This window comes from Pocillopora damicornis, chromosome 4 (genome assembly GCF_964200805.1).
Source record: "Pocillopora damicornis chromosome 4, jaPocDami1.2, whole genome shotgun sequence".
Taxonomy (NCBI): domain Eukaryota; kingdom Metazoa; phylum Cnidaria; class Anthozoa; order Scleractinia; family Pocilloporidae; genus Pocillopora; species Pocillopora damicornis.
The window spans coordinates 17998086-18008971 of record NC_142673.1 but is presented as its reverse complement, the minus strand read 5'-3'; the positions used below and the strand labels follow the sequence as shown (position 1 = coordinate 18008971).

The window sequence follows — 10886 nt, the reverse complement described above, 5'->3', positions numbered from 1 at the left end:
AATTCTAACGTATCATACTGGCAAGATAGACGAGGTCATGATCTTAACCACTACACGCTAAGCATGCTGTTATTCTACTCCCCTAGGCAGCCCCGCGACCACAGTTTTTGTCTTGTTCCTAAAATGAACAGTTCTTGTACAACCGAAAATTCACGTGGAAGTCACCTGTCAACTTTTTTTCTCACTACACGTGTGACTAAAACTAAAAGCATACAGGCATGAAGGCCAGTAATTTCTATCCATCAGCCTCTGCACGATCCATTAGAGATATTTTAAAGTATTTTGAACCACCTCTGGTCACGATATTTTTCAATTTTTTTAGTTAGAAAGCTGTTTTTAAACCCATATATAATGGTATTTCCAAACAAATTTTTCTTTGCAAAGAACTCCGCTGTGCTCATACCGTTACAGTATCGATCCTTCAGGTCGGCGGTTTCATGCTATACACAAATTTTCTTTGGCGCCATTTTGAAAAGTTGTATATAACATTTCTGTCAAGTGCTGGACATTCGTTCGTTTCATTTCCTCGTGGAAACAGCCACAGTAGCATAAATATTCTCCTCTTACTTTTAATCGTTGAATGGACCAGAAGTGCGAGTTTAATTTTACCTGTTACAAGAAATATTCTGCAGATAACAAAAATGTTATCTGTACATACTTAATCGTTGAACAAACTTGCCTTTTACCTTCCTTGTCATTTCAGTTTGAGAGGAGAGCACATTCTCGAACATATGGGTCATGTTAATGTGAGAAAAAGGTGGTCTGTATGTTAGTGCTTAGAGTTGAAAATAGACTCGAGAAATCATTAGTTTAACACTATCATAACAGTGTCACAATACTGTATAATTTTAAACTTGGATGAATATGTGAGCCTATTTTAGCTACTTGACACTTAAAAATCATAAGTAAAGAAGTGTTCCTCACAGGGGAAGGGAAGGTGCAGAAACTGCAGGAAAAAAAATGACTTGGGAAAAATTCAGGCTTCAATGAGAATTATACCCGAGCCTCCCGCATAGTATTCGCTGATAATTGTTGTTCTTCCTTCTGCGATTCCTTTTTTTAACCCAAAATAAGGGGGGGGGGGGGCAGGTACCTCCCTTATTGGGCCCCCTGTCTTTAATTAGGGCCCTATAAATTTGAAGAAGGGTGACCACTGGGCCCTCATGGCCAACTTCTGGGAAAAAAAAGCCAGTAAATGTGCCAAACGTTAGACGATGGACACCAATCTAGAATTGAAAAAAAATCGTGGCAATTCAATTTCTCTCAAGTTTATTCACGTCATTAAAGCGATTCTGTTACTCTAGTGTTGATTATCTCGCCTTGACAAAATCTGGGGCTGGGCCCCAGCAACAAAAAACAAAAGCTACACTTGATTTCCACCTTATCTTAAAGGGTGACGTTACCCAATTGCACTCCTAATACTTATTTGCTTCACCCTTAATTTTACAGGAAGTTTCAGAAACAAAAAAGGGGTAAGTAACTTGTCTCAATACTCACTAACAACAACCTACATGGCGGCAGGTTATTATTTTTTTCTAAGCAGGAAACAGTATCTGAATTATTCTCAGATTTAAGCAATCCATTATTTTCTATAACAGGTAATTTAGTGTCAACAACCGAGTTGAAGACGTAAATTGGCCACTGTAAAAAGTTTAAATTCTGACGATTCGAGCGTTAGCCCTTCGTCTATCGCTCTGACGGAGGGCTTACGCTCGAAACGTTAGCCTTTTAACTTTATACGGTGGTCAATTTACGTCTTCAACTCGGTTGTTGACACTAAATTACCTACTATACTTTCCCACTGACGTAGCACCACAGTTTCTTTAGAAACTTACCCCCTTTATTCATTAATTTCTAATTTTTACTCAACATCAGAGCAAAAGCCAGGGTAAGAGAGTAAACGTACACGTCCAAGCGGAACCCATTTTTTTTCACTATCATCAAACTGCACGTGCACCAAAGAGCCACCTGACGTACCAATAACTTTTCCAGTTCGATACCACCCTGGATGGGCAAACTGATGGGCTATAACAGACGAGTTAGGTAATAAGTCCCCTATGGATGGTACTTTATCGATGATGAGCTTTTGATCAGTCCTTCGGTAACTACGCGTCTGTTTGTTATTGTTTACCAATGCGAAGTCGAAATGTGTTGCATTTATCTTTGTGATGGAAGCTTTCCAGTAATTGTCTGCTTTCATAGTATTTTTCCAAAATCCCCAAAACATTGCTCCGACCCGGACACATACTAAAGGAAAATGAGTAAACTATCATTAATTCAAACTGTATTAATGAATAATGAAATAAAAATTTGAACATACATTTAGATACAGCATGCAACACGTCAGATTAAACGCTCAACTTTTTTTCAGGAACCTTACAGACCCTAAAAGCGTTTCTATACAGGTAATTGAATAAACTGCTTTTTCATTTGCTCTAATATATTTTTCTGTCACTTTAATCGTAACAGAGTTACCAACTGTATTCACATTGAAATATTGATGGTATCATTGTTATTTACATTACACATAAACTTGCCTTGACACTCTGGAAATTGACCCTCCCATACACCCCTTCTGCACTTTAACTTGGCTGAGCCTCTTAACTTGTAGCCTTTGTTGCATTACTGGTATATAAGATGCTGTTAATATCACGTTTCCCGGCAGAACAGTTTGAGTCAGTCTCGATTTTTGCATAAAGATCAACTTCCCTAGAACCTCTATAACAATTTTTTCTTTCTTGAGGATACGTTGATTGGCTTGTGTTTCGTAATCAGAACTGTTCTTAAAAGGGAGAAGGGAAGGGGGCGGGAGAGGAAACTAAAAAGCTATTAATTCAAGCGGTCACCAGTCATTGAAGCAAAAAGTTCTCTAAATAACTAATTTCTTTCTCAGTTTACTCTCGCGGGTTAAAACGTTTAAGCTTTCATGCCTACATATTCCCCTTAACATTAGGTTGTATGGTATTTCTCTATTTTTTCTAGTGGTTTTTTAGGTGTGTTAAGAAAAAATGAGCAAAAACATTATCCCGGCTTTCCACGTCCACTTAAATAATTCAGTAACGACAAGCTGTTAAAGTTAGTTTCTGAATGCAATCTATTTACGATTGGAATGCGTTTTAAACTTAGTCTCATGAAACTAAGGAAACTGAGACCTTAGAACAACATGCAGGATCTTGCATTTATTATGATTTTGCTGGAAAACTCACCATGGCAAAGTGGCCTCTTAGCACTCCACTGGCCGTTTGAACATGTAACCGTTCGCGCTCCCTCTAACGCGTAATTTTTTTGACAGGTAAAAGACACTTTTTTTTTGTGACGGAAGTCATGGTCAACCTTTCTCCCAATCAAAGGATTGCCAGGATCTTTGCAGGGAGCTATAAAACCCAAAAGAGAAATTACTTGTTGGAGAACAGAATTTTTTATGACGCAAGGAAGACTACAAATGCAATTGGCACCATATGAAATGATCCTTTTGAGCACGTTTACGACTAGTATTTTGAGTTCTTATCACCATAAGAAAAAATAGGGAAGGGATTCCATCCAATTTTTCTTCGAAATCAGTCGAAGTTTCTTGTTTTGTGTACTTTAATGATCACATTTAGAAGAAAGGTCGTTCCCCTGAATTGTTTTTCCAGAGTTCAGTTTTCATGGTGCATACTTTTCTTGAGCAATGCTTTTCTAGTTGAGTGTGTACAAAAGGGCAGAAAATCATAACAATTCGTTCGACAGAAGAACCTGACGGAGCGACTCAACTCTAAACCCACGACCAAGGGTCGAAACTAACCCATAACCACCAACTCATACAACTTGATTCTTTAAATCAACACGCCTCGTGAAAATTGGCCAATCAGGAACCAGGCAGGAGACAGCGCATCACGTGACTCTGATGATAACATCCGTTAAGATTTTCGAAACGTCAGTCACAATAACCAACAACAGTCCCCTGTTTTTCTGTTGATTATGTGATGTAAATTTCGTAAAGTTTCTTTTCAGTCATTCTCTGAATACTGTACCTTCCTTTGAGTGATTTTTGAGTAAGTTTTTAGGTGTGTTATTAAAAAATATGAAAAAGAGCTATCCCAGTGTTCCACAGCCATTTGAATAATTATAGTTCAGTAGGGAAGGGGTGTTAAAGTTAATTTCTGAATGCCATCTATTTATGATTGGAATGCGGTTCGAACTGAGCATCATGGCACTAAGGAAACTAAGATCTTTGAACAACATGCAGAATCTTGCGATTATCATTCGCCCGGGCAAATTGGCATCTTAGCACTCTACTGGCCGTTTAAACATGTAACCTTTCGCGCTCCCTCCAAGTAATTTTAAAAGACACTGATTTTTGCGATGGAAGTAGACGCCAATATTTCTCCCATTTAAAGGATTGCCAGAATCTTTGCATGAAGCTGTAAGAGCCAAAAGAGAAACTACTTGTCAGAGAACCGAATCTTTTATGATGCAAGGAAGACTACATATGCAATTGGCAAGATACGAGGTGACGGCCAGTTGGAGGCCGTGAAAATTTGCTTTTTCTTTTTTTTTACTTCTAGACTGGTGGGAATTACTTGTATGAAACATACCTTTACACGAAGGAATACTGCTGCTCCATTCTCCATTTATACAGCTCAATCTTGAGGATCCGAATAACGTATAATTAGCATGGCAATTTATTTCAACTTCACCACCACCCATCCGTGTTACATGTGTGATGACTCCATTCTTTATTGGTCCAAGGATGGGACAGGAAGCTATCAAAGCGACGGTGTAACAAATGTTTACTTATTTTTCATTCAATATATATTTATGATGTAAACGCCATGTTTTCAAGGAATGTTTATACTTACTTACCATGACGAGCCTGATGTGAGCCAAATATTTTCCCATTCGGACCGACTTAACTTAGCCAATAAGTGTTCTATTGTATGACCGCTAAGCCCTTAGATTGTTTCCTAAATAAGACTCAATTACATAGATAAAAAGGAGTGTGCACTACACTAGTGCTAAAGCCTTTTTTGGTGAGGTAAGTGAAAAGTAGCCGATATCCGGCCGCGGAGGCCTCCAAATTTTGATAAAACTAATGATTAGATTTTTAACCATAAAGCTGTTATGTTACGCAAGGCAAGTTTGGACAAAATTTCAGCAAGGTAATATACTTTAATTTGGTGCACCGCTACTCCAGTTGGCGCACGCGAAAGTAGGACCTAACAATGTTTCATGGTCCATCTGACCCTTTCGCTATAGTTGGCGACAAAAAGCTTAAACAGCGCTGTTATTCACATTTCTTTGACCCGCACCAAGGTTGCAATAACTTGAGAAATACCCCGTCCATCGCAGCTATCAAAGCCAGCGCAAGAAGTTCAAGGGGCGACCAAAACGCAAAAATCAGGTGGTGAAAAGATCCATTCTTGCGTAATAATTTACGTGAGGTGTTTTGTTGTTGTTGTTGTTTTTTTACAAAAGAGAGATGGGTTTATGATTGATATATGTGGTAATAAGTGGTGGTGGTCAAACGATGTGACTTTGATGCGACCGTCGCCAAAATTTGAAAAATGCGAAGTTTTGTCAATTTTTGATTTGCAAAAAATTGGAAAATATCTTAATTCGCTCCGCTAAAGCGTCTTGGCCCCTACTTAAATAATAAAACAAGCGCAATGGAAGACCACAATAGAATCTTTGAAAAAAAAATTCTCGTTTCTTTTCGGATAAGAAAAATGAAGTCACAATTCACGGGGAACATTTATTGAAAGTTTACGTCCATTTTTATAAACCACCTTCTCGGATAATGCAACAGAGCCGCGGAAGTGCGGGGCCAGAAAGCTTTTTTCCGGACTAGTTCACGTAAACCACACGTCAGATTTTGTCATGGTTTCCCACAGGATTGCGTGAGCGAGGTGAAACGGGTCACATAATAATAGACTATTTTGAACTGGAGTAAAACATACCGATGCACCTGAATTCTCTTTTCAGCCACGTGGTATAGTTACACACCATAATCGGCGATCCCGTTAAAAGATGACCTTGTTGACAAGCCAGATAAAGAGTTGTACCGTGTGTGTATCTCACTTGATCTGTTCGTGGATATATGATACGCGAATTACGTGGAATGGAGGGTTTTACACATTGCATAACTAAAAAAACAAAGAGCGATTTTCATAAACAACCGTTAATTTAAAAGTTAGAACCTGAGTAATCTAGCCTGGTATTTTATTTGCTTCATTGATATAAAAGATTTATTAAAGCCTGATTTGGGGTTGTTTTTTTTTTAGATTGCAATCATTTGGAATGAAATGATAAAATACGCCGAGACAGAAGCATTGTAAGTGTAGCAACTAAAATTCATCCTTTTATCCTAATTATCTATTTTAAAAGAAAATGGTTAAGTTTCTTCCAATAGCCATTTTCTCTTGGTAAAAATTTATTAATGAAAGATTCACTTTAAGCCATACAACCCTATATGTGTTCCGTACTTCTTAAATAAGCGCACAGGCGATTATTTAAAATCTTGCCTACGGGGAGGGGCGCTTATTGGAAAGAGGGCACATAATCGAGGGGAGCGTGTTAGCGTGACAATTGGACAAAAGTTAAAAGAGCAGATAACGCGAATAAAGGAATACTGCGAGCACATGGAGAAATAAATAACTCATAGTGACCTAACTGAATGGAAAGTATTCTCCTGTACTGATTCCGCCGTAGTTCTCGGTCTTCGCAGCACACACAGTAGCAACAAATATAAATGAGGTAAATAGAACCAAAATAAGAGTAGGCGAAGTTCCTGCAGTTTTGTGACAAATCCATTCATATTACAAGAATATGCTACACACAATTTATTGGCTACGATATATTCTTAAAACTCTTTCTCAGGAGGTAGAGGAATTACTAACCTTTACATTGCGGGACGGAAGAATTCCATTTTCCATTAATACAACGAAGGCTGCGATCTCCTTCCAACTCATAACCATGTTTGCATTTGAAAGAAACCTCTTGGCCATGGGAGAAGCGTGTGCCAAACACGTGTCCATTTAGCAGATCCCTAATCTTCGTGCAGTAAGCTGAGAAGTGAACATAGAACAATGATTTGCGACATGAACATCAAACCTGTTCGGCCGTCAGATGCAAACGGCGCGACAGAGGTTAAAAAGAACAGGAACTGAGTTAAGTGCTGAAGATTTGAAAGAAGCCATTTATAAAAAGGTCAATTGGTCAGGGAAATTAACTCCGAGACAGCTTACCTTTACAAGTTGGAACACCTGAACTCCAAACACCCTTGTTGCATGTTAATGTTGGAGCCCCAAATAGATCAAAGCCTGTAAAACAAGTGAATTTTGCTTCTGCACTATGGCTGTTGTCACTATCATGTAGTGTACCGTTGGCTGGACTTTGCAGTCGAACGCACGACGGCAACTCTGTAGAAGAAAAATTGATTTATTCCTGGTTAATTTTGCGCATATTTAATTGATCTCTGAACATTTTCGTGGTAAATGATAGAAAAGTGTCTTTGGTAATAAAGAATAATCATGGGAGTAATTAGTTTTGCGGTCTTATCGATAACTTACTGCGGCAGTAGGGTAACTTTCCATTCCATCGTCCATCTATGCACTCCAACCTTGTGTTACCGATCAGCTGGAAACTGTTATTGGCACAGCGAAATTCTATGGCAGCCTTACCAACTTTTGGGTTCACATTAGATACTTCACCATTTAAAATGTTACGCAACTCGGGACAAAACCCTAAATGAAGCAATAGAATTTTTAGGAGGAGGAAATATAATAATACTTCTGATTATCTTGTGTTGAGTATAAAGCGTTATATCTTTTCACTTGTACACAGGTGGTGACAGATGACCACTGATAGGAAACAAACCTCTCTCATCGTCATTTAAGAACTCTCTTGGTCTCTGTAGTGATGATTATCAATGACATTTCTTGAAAGCCGCACCTTGGAATTGAAACTAAGTTTGACATGCAAACATATATTTGTATTAATCACCAATGTTAAGGTGAAATGCAGTACCACTAAACAATGCCGATCTTAAGTTATGGATCGTTCGATTTATTCTAAAGAGAATTTACGTCATACCTAGACATCGGAAGTGTGTCTGTGTCCATTTGTTCCCATTGCATGTTATAATTGGTATTCCATCCAGATAAAACCCTGTTTACAGCCAAAGAGAATTACTTGGCCGTTTTGGTACTTTTCTCGCTGAGTGGAATGAATGATGACTGAGCCATGAGGATAGGTTGGTTGATTGCACCCGGAGCCTTTAAAAAATTAGACAGCTGACCTCAAGATTACGAGACGAACGGTGAGTTAATGTCACAATGTACAATCCCTTTACAACAAATCTCTGTCTTATAAATGACGAAATGCTGAAGAATAACAAATGAAAACCTCTTTTGCTTAATTTGAGAGTGGCGTGTTGCTCATTTTCTGGCCTCAGCGGCAAAGGAAGCTTATAACTCTCAGCATGAGGTAAAGATCTCTCTTCCTCAATGACATGTCACGCACGGATCCGAAACCGTGTGTGCGTCAACAAAATTTATAATTGATAACTTTGTAAACTTCTAAAGTGATTTGAGTATTTACTTTTCGTACTCACCAGATGTGACAATTACCAGCGAGAGAATGTTCAAGACAGAAACTAACAGTGCACTGTTCATTTCGCTAAGGAAAACCCCCTTTCCACTGGGTTGCTCAAGAATAAGATATGCAGAGGCACGTTTCCTTTTTCAGTGTCACAAACTTAAAACTAACTGAGCTGTTATCAAACATCACTTCACGTTTGCCAAAGGAGCGGCCTCTCCAGCAGAGTTTAGAGGTCCTTTCGTCCTTGCATATTAAAATTTTTACAATTTTTAGATGAAACCAATGCTGATGTGTGCTTCATCGAGAATTTGTCGCTCGTACCCGCTTTGTCAAAAGCTTGTATGAGGCATTCGATATTATTTTTCGTACTCACCACATGTGACGATCACAAGCGAGAATGTAAAGGACGCTGAAACCAACCCCACACGTTTCACGAGGAAGCCCATAAAATCTAACCTCCTCACTTAAATAGGTTGCTCAAATTAAGATAAGAATGTGAAAAAACAAGTCAGCAGCCTATTAGATGTAATGCAATCCAACTTACTCTAGCATTGTAATTTAATATAAGAATACTTATGTTAAAGGAGCTCTCTCTGTATTCATTTGACTGATTTACATCGGAAAACAAATTAATCTCCTACAGTGTGTAAACAAACAAGCGATTTATTGATCATGAAGAAGCCACTTCCTGCATTTCCACCCGTAAATAATAAGATACAACAACTTCTCTTCTCAGAGAGCTAACAAGATACCAACTGGTTAATTTAGCTTCCCAGCTTACTTTGTAATTTCTCGTCCGATTTCATTGTTAAATTAAAACATGATGTCGTATGTTTTGAACTTTATATAATTGAATTATTTAATGAGGTTACAGAAAGATTAAATTTCCTGATTGTGACATACTCGAGGAATAACTGAGTTCTTAAAATCATGTGAGGGTAATTGAGTGAGATTGGGTTAATCTTTTTCATTTCTTCATTTTGATTATCGCGTCATTCAAGAACCTGGCGAATGAGCATAAACATTGTGGAAGTTAATTGTTTTTTATGCCAATTCCATAGTTGAAGCCCTGTCACTTTCTTTTCGTGATCAAATGTCGATATCCTTGTTTTTCTTTGCAGAAATCAGGCATATTATTCGAAGTGAAAGCGAGGATACGAAAAAAGCATTTTTTGTGTCATAATTTTACGTCGCGAAATGCTTACGGATGAAACAAGTCAGCAGCCTTTTTGAGGAACGGATTCGAAGCTGCGGGTGTATTTTTTTTTCTTTTTAGTGTATCATGCACTAACAACTTTATTAACGTTTTATGTGATATGAGTATTTTACTGTTCGTACTAAACATATATGACGACCACGAGCGAGATAACGTTCAACACAGACACTAACAATACACGGTTCATTTCGTTGAGTGAAACCATCTATTCCAATTGCTTTGAAAAAGAATAGGGACGTGTAAAGGCACGTTACTTCTTTCTGTGTGACAAACTTATGCTAACAACTCTGTAATTAACATCACCTTTAATTTGTCGTAGGAGCTGTGTCTGCGGCAGAATTCAGTGGCACGTGTCTTTCCATATTAAAGGAACAATTTAATATTCTTTCGTTTGGAGAGTATCGCGTTTTTTATCTTCCACTTGAAAACGGCAAAATTTGACACTTACAAATCTCTTACATCTCTTGTAATTTTGTAATACTTGCCGTTTACTCTCTAAAAATAATGTCCGATAGCGATATATACTATCCTTCAGCTAGCTCTTCCGAGAGTTGGGATACATCGTACTCAAAAAGTAAAGAAGAAATGACAGTTGCGAGTACAGTTCAGCCCAAAGAAGAAGAACTGTCCTTATCAAGCGAAGACTTCGAGGAAGATTGACTGATTGACTGGTTTCTCGCCTGTCGTGTTCAAGTCGAGACTAGAATAACAAACCACTGTTTGGCCGCCAAACCTTTCAATCAATGTGCCAAAAACTCGCTAAGCGCTCAGGTCGATTACTATGAATTTTAAATACAAATATCAAGGTAGAAAACGCAAAAAAAAAACTTCGTGTCATTAGTGGTTGTAATCGAGAACGAGAGCGATAGAGAAAGGGAAACAATTAAGCCTGAAAAGAGGTCCAGATGTCTTTCATTTGGTTGCAAACTATTGAAGTCCTCAATTCTAACATATCACATTGGCAAGATAGACGAGGTCATGATCTTAGGCATTATGCACGGGGCGTGCTGTTTTACGGTTATTTGAAGTTTAATTTCCCGCTATTGCCCAGGGCCCATAAATTAACGTTATCTTTAACAAACACGAACGT

At 38.2% G+C, this 10886-nt stretch overlaps 1 pseudogene across 1 annotated transcript; it reads right to left on the bottom strand.

The window, feature by feature from the left end:
- Positions 1-1257: 1257 nt before the first annotated feature.
- On the bottom strand, positions 1258-9155 carry LOC149047083 (C4b-binding protein alpha chain-like; annotated as a pseudogene). The gene is made up of 9 exons (XR_016186267.1): positions 8954-9155; positions 8074-8255; positions 7551-7724; positions 7227-7400; positions 6879-7046; positions 5940-6125; positions 4578-4745; positions 3207-3374; positions 1258-2247 (listed from the first exon to the last, which is right to left on the bottom strand). The product of XR_016186267.1 is annotated as a C4b-binding protein alpha chain-like (transcript).
- Positions 9156-10886: the final 1731 nt, after the last annotated feature.